Source organism: Heteronotia binoei, chromosome 14 (assembly GCF_032191835.1).
Source record: "Heteronotia binoei isolate CCM8104 ecotype False Entrance Well chromosome 14, APGP_CSIRO_Hbin_v1, whole genome shotgun sequence".
In the NCBI taxonomy this organism is placed as follows: Eukaryota; Metazoa; Chordata; class Lepidosauria; order Squamata; family Gekkonidae; genus Heteronotia; species Heteronotia binoei.
This window is the reverse complement of record NC_083236.1, coordinates 57,150,403-57,160,252: the sequence shown is the minus strand read 5'-3', so window position 1 is coordinate 57,160,252 and position 9,850 is coordinate 57,150,403. Positions and strand designations below refer to the sequence as shown.

At 46.2% G+C, this 9,850-nt stretch overlaps 1 non-coding gene across 1 annotated transcript; it reads left to right on the top strand.

Annotated features, from left to right (window-relative positions):
* Positions 1-9,541: 9,541 nt before the first annotated feature.
* Positions 9,542-9,610, top strand: TRNAA-UGC (transfer RNA alanine (anticodon UGC)). Its single transcript has one exon. It is a non-coding gene; the product is annotated as a tRNA-Ala (tRNA).
* Positions 9,611-9,850: the final 240 nt, after the last annotated feature.

Genomic DNA, 9,850 nt, shown 5'->3' with positions numbered 1-9,850 from the left:
GATAAACGTTATTTCCATTTCCTCTTTGGGTGGCTCTCACAGCAACTGCCCTTTCAAGGACAACCTCTGCCAGAGCTATGGCTGACCCAAGGCCATGCTAGCAGGTGCAAGTGGAGGAACGGGGAATCAAACCCTGTTCTCCCAGATAAGAGTCCGCATACTTAACCACTACACCAAACCGGCTCTCCAAACCGGAGTGGAGGGCGGGATATAAATCCAATATCTTCTTCATCATCTTCTTCTATATATAAAATTAAGAAATATCTGTTTCTTTTCAGCTTTGTGGTATGTCTTGTTGTTATTGCCTTGGTTTATTCCAGGATGAGAAAACCTAAGATAGAGGATGTTGCAGGAGAGCATTAACATTGGGTTGTTACAAGAGGCTGGTAACCCTGGAAGAAATATAGGAAGGATTACTCCTGAGGAAGTCCATTGACGAAATGAGCCTACATCCGGGTGCTCATAGGACCTTTCTTGTAATATTGGAATGTGAGAATTATCTCTGTGATAAGATTGTTATGTGAAATTGTTATTTCTAGCAAAGTACAAAAAAGATATTTTAAAGGTTTTTAAATGGTTTTATTAAAGGTTGTTAGCCAGTACATCACAGCATTTGTCTCTTTCCTTGCCTGTCCCACCTGGAGGCTGGCAACCCCATCTGTAGATAAACTGACCTGGGAGTTGGCAGCCGTACACATACGCATTCATTGGTTTAATATCCGTTGGTCAACTGGACACCATTTTTAAAAAAGCGTTTGGTGAGTGAACAGAAGGGGAGTTGTACCGTTTGACACCTTTGCAGCTTCACAGCCTGTCCATAGGTTGTAATCCCATTTGAAACCATGATTGATATTCAACCATACTTCGGCCTCCTGCCTCAACGTCTGCTAATTGACTTAACGCTGATGCTACTTTAACCTCCTAACGGCCTTTGCGGCTCACACACCTTATTGTTCCGATAATCCTTCCTTTATTACTTGCTTCCTGTTACTTTCTTCCAAAGGTTCTCCTCTGTTCCATTGTGCATTCTGATCTAATGCCACAGATTTGCTTTGCCGGGGCGGGGGGGCAGGGTGGCAGGAGCATTTTGAAAGAACAGCCTCGCATGTCGCTCTTGAAATCGCAGGAACCGACTGGCTGAGAGGGTGCTCTGCAAGTCAAAAAGCCTCTAGTTCTATTGTTAGCGTTGGGATGCGTTCTCCGCTGAAATGGCAGTTGGACTGCAAATGGTCAGTGGCTTCTCGGACGCTTAAAACAATGCTCAGTTTTCAGCAAGACTTCAAAGTATTACATTAGATGATACATAATTTGCATTGGGGTTGCCAAATCCAACTGAAGCATTATCTGGGGACTCTGGGGGTGGAGCCAGAAGCAAGGTTCTGAAAAGCATGATTGAACTCCGAAGGGAGTTTGGCCACCACATTTAAAGGGACTAAAAAGGTAAAGGTAATCCCCTGTGCGAGCACCAGTTGTTTCCGACTCTGGGGTGACGTTGCTTTCACAACGTTTTCACAGCAGACTTTTTACAGGGTGGTTTGCCATGGCCTTCCCCAGTCATCTACACTTCCCCCCCGGCAAGCTGGGTACTCATTTTACTGACCTCGGAAAGATGGAAGGCCGGCTACCTGAAACTAGCTTCCGCTGGGATCGAACTCAGGTTTTGAGCAGAGAGTTCAGACTGCAGAGGGACTGCAGACCTTTTAAATGCCTTCCCTCCATTTGGAAATAATGAAGGATAGAGGAACCTTCTTTTGTTCCAATCTTTTTGAAATTTGGAGGGCATTTTGAGGAGAGGCACCAGATGCTACGCTGCAAATTTCATGCCTCTACCTCAAAAAAACAGCTCCCCCAGAGCCCCAGATACCTGGGAATCATTTCTCCATTATACCCTAAGGAAATCAGTCTTCATAGAAAATAATGGAGTGCCCAGCAGATATTCCCTCCCCCCCCCTGATTTCTGATGACCCTGAAGTGGGGGGAGGGCCTCCAAACCAGGGGATCACCTGCTCGCACCTGGGGGCTGGCAACCAAGTTGGAAAGTCTCTGGTTCTATTATTAGCGCTGGGATGTGTGCTCTGCACAAATGGCAGTTGTACTGCAAATGGCCAATGGCTTCCTAAACACTTGGGTGGGGGGAGCTCACTTTTCATCAAGACTTCAAAATATTACATTAGATGATGCCAGGGCTTTTTTGGTAGAAAAAGCCAGGGAGGAACTCATTTGCAGCTTAGGCCACACCCCCTGATGTCACCATTGTTTCACACAGGGCTTTTTTGGTAGAAAAAGCCCAGCAGGGATTCATTTGCATCTTAGGCCACACCCCCTGACACCAAGCCAGCCTGAACTGTGTTCCTGTGCGTTCCTGCTCAACAAAAGCCTTGGATCATAGAATCATAGCGTTGGAAGGGACCTCTAGGGTCATCTAGTCCAACCCCCTGTACAATGCAGGAAACGTACAAACACTTCCCCCTAAATTCACAGGATCCTCATTGCTGTCAGATGGCCATCTAGCCTCTGTTTAAAAACCTCCAAGGAAGGAGAGCCCACCACCTCCCGAGGAAGCCTGTTCCACTGAGGAATTGCTCTAACGGTCAGGAAGTTCTTCCTAATGTTGAGCCGGAATCTCTTTTGATTTAATTTCAACCCATTGGTTCTGGTCCTACCTTCCGGGGCCACAGAAAAAATTCCACACCATCCTTTATATGACAGCCCTTCAAGTACTTAAAGATGGTGATCATATCACCTCTCAGCCACCTCCTCTCCAGGCTAAACATTCCCAGCTCCTTCAACCTTTCCTCATAGGACTTGGTCTCCAGACCCCTCACCATCTTTGTTGCCTTCCTCTGGACCCATTCCAGGTTGTCTATATCCTTCTTAAAATGTGGTGCCCAAAACTGAACACAATACCCCAGTTGAGGTCTTACCAGAGCAAAGTAAAGCAATACCTTCACATCACGTTATCTCGACACTATACTTCTGTTGATACAGCCCAAAATTGCATTTGCCTTTTTAGCCACCTCATCACACTGTTGACTCATGTTCAGCATATTATCCACTAAGACCCCTAGATCCTTTTTGCACATACTACTGCTAAGACAAGTCTCCCGCATCCTATAACCATGCATTGGATTTTTCCTACCTAAATGCAGAACTTTACATTTATCCTTGTTAAAATTCATTTTATTGATTTTAGCCCAGTTTTCCAGCCTGTCAAGGTCATCCTGTATCCTGGATGATGTGTAGTTTGCATTGGGGTTGCCAGGACCAACTCAAGAAATATCTGGGGACTTTAGAATCCATCTCCTGTTTTTTTCTTGGGGGGACTGTTGACTGGGAATCAGCTGCATTTCCAGGAGATCTCCAACCCCCACCTTCAGGCTGGCAACCCTATTTGCCCCTAATTTGGCGGGATATATATGAGGCCATTCTAGCACATTCAAAGCCTGTACCAAGATTAGTGTCTGGTCTAGGGTTGCTAAGTCCAATGGAAGAAATATCTGGGGACCTTGGGAGTAGAACCAGGAGACTTTGAGGGTGGAGCCAGGAGACTTTGGGGGTGGAGCCAGGAGCAAGAATGTGACAAGCATAATTGAACTCCAAGGGAAGTTCTGGCCATCATATTTAAAGGAACCGCACACCTTTTAAATGCCTTTCTTCCATTGGAAATAATGAAGGAAAGGGGCACCTTCTTTTGGGGCTCATAGAATTGAACCCCCTGTTCCAATCCTTTTGAAACTTGGAGGGTGCTTTGAGGAGAGGCACCAGATGCTTTGCTGAAAATATGGTGCCTCTACCTTAAAAAAAATAGGCCCCTCCCCGAGCCCCAGATACCCATGGATCAATTCTCCATTATACCCCATGGGAATCGGTCTCCATAGGGAATAATGGAGTGCCCAACAGATATTTCTGTTCCCCCCCCCTCAATTTCTGGTGACCCTAAAGCGGGGGGGGGAGCCCCCAAACTGGGAATCCCCTGCTCCCACCTGGGGATTGGCAACCCTAGTCTGGCCAGCTGCAGTTTCAGGGGTTCCTCCTCAAGCCAAACCTCTGAGGAATTTCAAAGGAAGCCAGAAGAATGCCAATAAAACCTGCAGCGGAAGGACTGGAATGCAAAAATGGTGCAGCAGCAAGCAGAACGACCTCTGAGATACCAGCAGTGCCAAAGGAACCACTCGGCTTGGATGTGGTGGACAGTGAGAATGGGAATAGCTTTGCCCCGTGCTCTTTGGGTTACCTTGGATATCAGGACCTGTGTCGTGTGTTGGATTAGTATCTAGGGGACTGGGTTCAGATCTGCACTGGTGCCGTGGAAGCTTGCCAGGTGACCTTGGGCCAGTCCAGGGCTTTTTTTGAGCAGGAATGCATAGGAACGCAGTTCTGGTTGGCTTGGCGACAGGGATGTGGCCTAAAATGCAAATGAGTCCCTGCTGGGCTTTTCCTGCAAACAGGCCGTGTGTGAAATAACGGTGATGTCAGGGGGCGTGGCCTAATGTGCAAGTGAGTTCCTGCCGGGTTCTGAATATCTTTAGAACTAGGGATGCCAGGCTCCAGGTGAGACATGGGGATCCCCTGGAATTACAGCTTATCTCCAGACAACAGAGACTAGTTCCCCTGGAGAAAGGGGAAACTTTGAAGGGTGGACCCTTTGGTATTGTACCCCACTGAGGTCCCTGCCCTCCCCAGGCTCCATTCGCAAATCTCCAGGAGTTTCCAAGCCTATTCAGAACAGCTTTCCCCCCTGTCTTCTCTACTCTATGTGTGCGTTTGCATAACACTATTTGCATAATATAATACTATTAACCACAGTGTGTTGTTGGAACTCTCTGTCTGGGGCAAGTGATGCTCTGTATTCTTAATGCTTGTGGGGGGCAACAGCGTGAGAGCTTCTGGTGTCCTGACCCCACTGGTGGACCTCCTGATGGCCCCTGGGTTTTTTGGCCACTGTGTGACTCAGAGTGTTGGACTGGATGGGCCATTGGCCTGATCCGACATGGCTTCTCTTATGTTATTCTGTGACACAGAGTGTTGGATTGGATGGGCCATTGGCCTGATCCAACATGGCTTCTCTTATGTTCTTCTGTGACTCAGAGTGTTGGACTGGAGGGGCCATTGGCCTGATCCAACATGGCTTCTCTTATGTTTTTCTGTGACACAGAGTGTTGGACTGGAGGGGCCATTGGCCTGATCCAACATGGCTTCTCTTATGTTCTTCTGTGACACAGAGTGTTGGACTGGATGGGCCATTGGCCTGATCCAACATGGCTTCTCTTATGTTCTTTGACAGAGTGTTGGACTGGATGGGCCATTGGCTTGATCCGACATGGCTTCTCTTATGCTCTAATAATAATAATAATAATAAACTTTTATTTATACCTCGCCCTCCCCGCCTAGTCAGGCTCAGGGCGGCTAACACGACATGGTAAAACCATGATACAGATAAACAATAAATAATATAATTACTTAATTAATAATTAAACAATTAACAATTAACAATAAAACCAATAAAACAGTAAGACATTAAAATACAATCAGATGGCATATAGGATGGCTCGGTATTCCTGATCTTATCAGGAGTTCTGTCTTAAAAAGCTAGCTGGAAGAGGGCAGTTTTGCAGGCCCTACGGAACTGGTTAAGATCCCGTAGGGCCCGCACCTCTTCCGGCAATTGATTCCACCATTGGGGAGCCTTTGTAGAGAACGCCTGTTCTCTGGTAGCTTTCAATTTAGTTTCTTTGGTCCAGGGATTTCAAGCAGGTTTTTTGAGCTTGATCGCAGTGCTCTCTGGGGAACATATGGAGAGAGGCGGTCCCTAAGGTAGGCAGGTCCTTGACCATATAGGGCTTTAAAGGTAATGACCAGCACCTTGTAACGAACCCGGTAAACAATTGGCAGCCAGTGCAACTCTCGCAGCCCAGACTGCACATGTCCCCACCGAGGCAGCTTCAAGAGGGGATTGGATAAACACATGGAGCAGAGGTCCATATGTGGCTATTAGCCACCGCGTATTGTTGGAACTCTCTGTCTGGAGAGTTGTTGTTGTTCAGTCGCACAGTCGAGTCCGACTTTTTGCTCTGTATTCTTGGTTCTTGGGGAGGGACAACAGTGTGAGGGCTTCTAGTGTCCTGGCCCCACTGATGGACCTCCTGATGGCACCAGGGTTTTTGGCCACTGTGTGACACACAGGTTGGACTGGATGAACCACTGGCCTGATCCAACACGGCTTCTCTTACGTTCTTAACATTAATGTAGGCTGCATTTCCGGTGCATCCAAAATGCATCTGCTTCTAGACCTGGTTTGAGATTGCCGGCCTGTCTCCCTCCCTCCCTCCCCATCTTTAATGGACAACTAGTTTGTTTTATTTATCTGACAGGATTTCTTCATATTGTTTTCAGGTTATCAGCACTCTCTTGCTGATCATATTACGGTTTGGGCTAGGATTTGACCCTCACTCGGGGTTCATTTTAAATCAGATCCTTATCATTACTGCAGTGATAAATAGAGATGCTTTGAAGCAGCCCACGGATAATTTATTTAGGCCCTGTCTGTATCATGTTTTATACAACCCAGGATCAATGTCAGCCCTTTATGGATATAGCTTAGGTTGCATTCAGGAACTACAACCATCGGCCTTTAAATAATGTTAACTTAATAGCCGACGTTTTTATGAAATACATCCACGAAGGCTGATGACAGAGAGGTGAGCTGGAAGGGACAGATTCTCCGCTGTGAAAGACTTTATTGTTATTATTATTCTTTTCCTTAAAAAAAAAAGTTTCAATCCAAATCTGCAGGGATGGTTTTCTTTAACAACCGTCTGCCTCCAAGATCTGTAACTTAAGAAAGAAAAATGCTTGAGAGAAGACCTACTTTTGGGCAGGAGCTCACAAGAGCAGCGCTCCAGAATCTCTAAATGTTATTGCGCTCTTTCTTTCTTTCTTTCTTTCTTTCTTCTTTCTTCTTTCTTTCTTTCTTCTTTCTTTCTTTCTTTCTTTCTCTTTCTTTCTTTCTTTCTTCCTTTCTTTCTTCCTTCTTCCTTCCTTCCTTCCTTCCTTCTTCTTTCTTTCTTCTTTCTTTCTTTCTTTCTTCTTTCTTTCTTTCTTTCTTTCTTTCTTTCTTTCTTTCTTTCTTTCTTTCTTTCTTTCTTTCCCCTCCCCTCCCCTCCCCTCCCCTCCCCTCCAAATACTTGCTTCTGGCTCCATTGTTCAAACCCCCTGTGAGAATTGTGCTAAACGCTAAGATCGGACAAACTTTCTAATATTTTCCCCCGCAAAAAATGGGGAAATCACCAAAACATATCAAGTAGAAAGATGGAGATTTTTGTCATGCTGCTGTGGTCACAGAGGAGAAAGTATATTGAAAAAGTATGATGGGAGCAGTGTTCCTTCTAAGCTGAGTTAGAGTGAGTTAGATTTTTAGCTTCCAGCTCACACATTTTTGTCTTAGCTCGCAGGATGACCCCAGAGCACACTCACTGATGCAGGAGCTCACAACTTTAATGCGAGGAGCTCACAAAGTAGAATGTTTGCTCACAAGACTCTGCAGCTTAGAGGGAATATTGGATGTGAGTAAAGTTTTATTATGATGATTATAATTCAAGAAGCATGTAAAGGTAGATGCTGAGCTGATATAATTGAGTACACCTCCCGGAGATGCCAGAGGTGTGTGATATACGCAAATGAGTTGTGCTAATGAGCTGTGGCACTTCTTTTTCTACAAAATGACCCCTGCTTGAGACAGAGAGAGGGAGAGAGAGAGACCTTTTGTGGTCCTGAACCACCGAGGTGACCCAAACCCAAAATGTTAACTTTCCCAGCACCTTTGAGAGCCTTTAAAGAATGTTCATTTATTCAGTGGTTTCAATCATTCCCACCTTTTCTTTGAGCCTCTAGGTTGAAAACATTCTCAATTAAAACCATAAATAAAATAGAAAAACCCCAACCTCTGCCACCACCACCCCCCCCCTTTAAAATATGCCGGCTAGTCAACCTTTCTTCTCCAAGCCCTGATTCACTAGCAGGTCTTGCAGCGGCTCCTGAAGATCTCCATGGAGGGGCCCCTCTCACCGCTTTGGGGTGCCCATTCCACGGACCTGGGGCCACGAAAAAGCCCAGGCTGTGGTCCCAGGGGGAGCCTCATGTGGCTCGGAAGCCTCATGTGGCTCTTTCACACATATTGTGTGACTCCCAAAGCCCCCACCGCCCCATTTGCTGGCTGTGGGGGCTTGGAGAATGCATTTAAAGTTGCTTTCTTTCCACCTCTCCCTCCCCATCTATTTCCTCCTCCCTCCCTGTCTTGCGGCTCTCAAACATCTAACATTAATGTCTTGTGGCTCTCAAACTGATGTTTACTATATGCGGCTCTTACTTTAAGCAAGTTTGGCCACCCCTGCTCTGGTCAGCGACGGACTGGCCACCCTATGTGGTAGGCAGGCCTTTTTTGGGTAGAAAAAGCCCAGCAGGAATCCATTTGCATATTAGGCCACACCCCCTGGCATCACCATTGTTTCACGCAGGGGGGGGGTTGTAGAAAAAATCCAGTAGGAGCTCGTTTTCATACTAGGCTCTTATATGCGGCTCTTACTTTAAGCAAGTTTGGCCACCCTTGCTCTGGTCAACGACAGACTGGCCACCCTATGTGGTAGGCAGGCCTTTTGTTGGCAGAAAAAGCCCAGCAGGAATTCATTTGCATATTAGGACACACCCCCTGGCATCACCATTGTTTCACACAGGGTTTTTTTTTGTAGAAAAAATCCAGTAGGAGCTCATTTGCATACTAGGCTACATACACCCTGACACCAAGACAACTGGAACGACGTTCCTGGGCGTTCCTGCTCAAAAAAAAAAGCCCTGGTAGTAGGCAGAGGTGGAATTCTAGCAGGAGCTCCTTTGCATATTAGGCCACACACCCCTGGCCAATCCTCCTGGAGCTTACAAAAAAGAGGTCTTGGAGGATTGGCTTCACCAGGGGTGTGTGGCCTAATATGCAAAGGAGCTCCTGCTAGAATTCCACCCCTGGGCCATACATCCCTGATGTAGCCAATCCTCCAAAAGCTTACAGAAGGCCCTGTAATAAGAGCCCTGTAAGCTCTTGGAGGATTGGCTACATCAGGGGTGTGTGGCCTAATATGCAAAGGAACTCCTGCTAGAATTCCACCCCTGGTGATAAGACATCTACCAGATAGGTACTGATGACAATAGTTGGTTCTTAGGGACACCTGGAAGGAGATGGTCTCTATCTACCTGCGTCTGAAAAAATTTAAAGAATTACCAAGAAGCAAAAACAAGACAAACAAACAAAACCACCCTGCAGCATTCATCTCATTAGGATGAGATGATGATGATGAACTTTAATCTAGTTGGCTTGCAGAGACTGCTGTCAGCCAAAATCATTAAATAAGCAACATGTTGGGATCTTAAATAGAGAAGATGAAGACTGTGAATCTCATTTTGCCTATAAAATGCAAGTTCCAGGCACATACAGCCTCAATTTGCCTCGGGGTTTTACAGGCGAAGAAGCAGTAGTGAGAGAGGCCTGAGAGGAGTGGTGGCTCAGTGGTAGAGCATCTGCTTTGCATGCAGAAGGTCCCAGGTTCAATCCCTGGCATCACCAAGTGGGAAAAAAAGAAAAGAATCAGGTAGTAGGTGATAAGAAAGTCCTCTGTCTGAGACTCTAGAGCAAAGGTCTTCAACTTTTTTGAGCCTATGGGCAAATGTGGACTTTTGAGAGGGGATGATAACCACCCAAAACGGCTACCACAGAAGGTGGAGCAAAACCCAAATGGCTGTCACAAAAGGTTTTGAATGAATATTTCACCCCTCACAACTCCTGGGGAGAAGGAAAATCTGAAGG